Source organism: Manis javanica, chromosome 14 (assembly GCF_040802235.1).
Source record: "Manis javanica isolate MJ-LG chromosome 14, MJ_LKY, whole genome shotgun sequence".
Taxonomy (NCBI): Eukaryota; Metazoa; Chordata; class Mammalia; order Pholidota; family Manidae; genus Manis; species Manis javanica.
Window position 1 is genome coordinate 34708552 of NC_133169.1, and position 3179 is coordinate 34711730.

Consider the following 3179-nt stretch of genomic DNA (forward strand, 5'->3'; position numbering starts at 1 on the left):
AGATCTAGGGTAGGGTTATGGGTTTGATAAGGAGTACGGGTGAAGTAGGGTTGCAGTTAGAATTCGGATCCGCCTCTGATGTGAGGGTGAGTGCAAGAATAAGTTTAAGTTTCAGGTGAAGTGAGGGTCACAACAATGATGAAGGTGAAGTGTCAGATCCCGGTACCAGGGATAGGGTCAGCATTAGTTGTAAGGTAAGGAGTATGCTGCAGATTGAGTGACAGTTAGAGTACTGATCCGACTCTGACATGAGGGCAGCGTCCAGAACGAGCTTCAGGATTATGGGGAGGAATGACAGACGTCGATGCTGATGGTGGCGGTTCAGTGAAAGGAGCCTGGGATACGCTTAGGGTTATCTGTAAGAGAAAATCAGTGCGGAAAAGACGGTTTCCGAAAGAACTAGGGTTCTCTTCTGATGTCAGTGCGAGTGTGAGATTCAAGCTCCGAATTAAGATGTGTAGTAGTTGACATCATTGCTGCGGGTGAAAAATCTAGTCCAGGGCTTGGCACTAGGGTTAGGGTTAGGTGTTCAGTACGATTGACAGAATTATGCAGTTACATTTAGAGTTCGCATCTGTCCCTGACGTGCGGGTGACGGCGACCTTGAGATTCAGGCTTATGGTGCGGCATGACAGACGTTGAAGCTGATGGTGTCGGTTCAGGTATAGTCCCAAGGGCTAGAGTAAGTTTAGTTTTGTTCTGTAAGGTGTACAGGAAGGATAGGGTTATGGAAAGGCTTCAGGTTTCTCTCTGATGGGAGGGCAAGTGCGGGATTGAGGTAAAGGATTACGATGAAGCGTGAGTGATGCCAATGGTTACGATTAAGGGGCATGTCCAAGAGTCATGGCTAGGGTTAGAATTACTGGTTCGGGCTCTAGTACAGAAAGAATAAGTTAATTATAAGACTTAAGGTCTAGCTCTGATGTGACTGTGACTGTGAAATTGTGTTTCCGTGTTGGGAGATCCCTGGGTGTCTCCGATGCTGACACACTGTATACAGGTCCAGGCATCAGTTGCAGGGTTAAAATTCTGTGTTCTCTCTGGTATACAGAAACATTCTCTTTACGGATAGAGATAGCTTCTGAGTCTGATGTGACAGGGTGCGCAAGATGGTGGATCAGGTTTATGGTGAGGCACGGATGACGTCAATGGTCAAGGTGAGGTCTCAGGAGCCCGAGCCAGGGGTAGTGTTAGGGTTAGGTCTTTGGAAAGCTGTAGGGGCAGGCAATTGGTACGTTTAGACTGAGGGTCCTTCTCCAAGTTTAGGGCAACTGTCCAACTGAGTCGCAGTGAGGCAAGGGTGACGTCCATGATGATTTTGGAGGATCAGGTCACAGGAATGTGCTAAGGTTAGGGTTAGGCAATTGTCTAAAGTTTATGCGGTGGATGTGGTTATGTTTAGATTAAGCATCCTACTCTGACGTGTGGGTGAAGGCCAGCTTGGACTTCATCATCAAGATGTGGCATCGGTGACACCAATGCTGACGGTGAGCATTCAGGTTAAGGATCCGGGGCTAGGGTTAGGGTTTTCTGTAAGGAGAGGTCTATGCAGAAAATATGGTTATGGACAGAATTTGCGAAAAATTCTGAATTGAGTGTGAGTGTGAGATCGAGTCAGAGGATTAAGGGAGTCATAGTTGATAGCAACGGTGAAGGTGAAGATTCTGGTTCAAGGGTCAGATCTAGGGTTAGTGTTATGTGTTCGATAAGGAGTATGGGTGAGATAGGGTTGCAGTTAGAATTCGGATCCACCTCTGATGTGAGGTTTTGGGCAAGAATAAGTTTAAGGTTTAAGGTGAAGTGAGTGTGACATCAATGATGAAGGTGAAGTGTCAGATCCTGGCACCAGGGATAGGGTTGGCATTAGTTGTAAGGTAAGGAGTCTGCGGAAAATTGAGTGACATTTAGCGTTCTGATCCGACTCTGACAAGAGGGCAGTGGCCAGAACGAGCTTCAGGGTTGTGGGAACGAATGACAGACGTCGATGCTGATGGTAGCGGTTCAGTGAAAGGGTCCTGGGAGAGGGTTAGGGCTATCTGTGAGAGAAAATCTCTGCGGAAGAGACGGTTACCGAGAGAATAAGGGTTCTCTTCTGTTGTGATTGAGAATGTGAAATTCAGTCTCCGAGTTAAGATGTGTCTTAGTTGACATCAATGTTGTAGGTGAAGAATCTAGTCCAAGGCTTCGCGCTAGGGTTAGGGTTAGGTGTTCAGGAAGATTTACAGGAATGTGGAGTAACATTTAGAGATTGCATCTGACCCTGAAGTGAGGGCGAGGGCCACCTTGAGCTTCAGGCTTATGGTGCGGCAAGACAGACATTGAGGCTGTTGGTTTTGGATCAGGTAAAATGCCGAGGGCTAGAGTAAGTTTATTGTGTTCTGTAAGGTGTAGAAGAAGGATAGGTTTATGGAAAAATTTCGAGTTTCTCTCCGATGGGAGGGCACGTTCGGGATTGAAGATTAGGATTACGATGAAGCGCAGGTGATGCCAACGGTTATGGTGAAGGGGCAGGTCCAAGAGTCATGGCTAGGCTTTGAATATAGAGGTTAGGGCTGTTGTGCAGAAAGGATAAGTTAATTATTAGGGCTAGGGTCTACCTCTGATGTGAGTGCGAGTGTGAATTTGCGTTTCCGTGTTGAGGAGATCCCTGGGTGTTTGTGATAATGACGCTTTGTGTGTAGGTCCAGGCACCAGTTTTAGAGTTAAAATTTTTTGTTCTCTCTGGTATGCAGAGACAGTGGCTTTATGGATAGAGTTGGCTTCTATTTCTGATGAGAAAGGGAGTTCAAGATGGTGGATCAGGTTTATGGTGAGGCATGGTTGACGTCAATGGTCAAGGTGAGGTGTCAGGACCACGAGCCAGGGCTAGGGTTAGGGTTAGGATTTTGGAAAGCCGTAGGGGCAGGGTATTGGTACGTTTAGACTGAGGGTCCTTCTGCAAGGTTAGGGCAACTGTCCAATTCAGTCGCAGGCTTACAATGAGGCAAGGGTCACATCCATGGAGATTATGGATGGTCAGGCCACAGGTATGTGCTAGGGTTAGGGATAGGGAATTGTTTTAGTTTATGCCGTGGATGTGGTTATGTGTAGATAGAGGATCCTAATCTGACGTGTGGGTGAAGGCCAGTTTGGACTTCATCATTAAGGTATGGCATCGGTGACATCAATGCTGGTGGTGA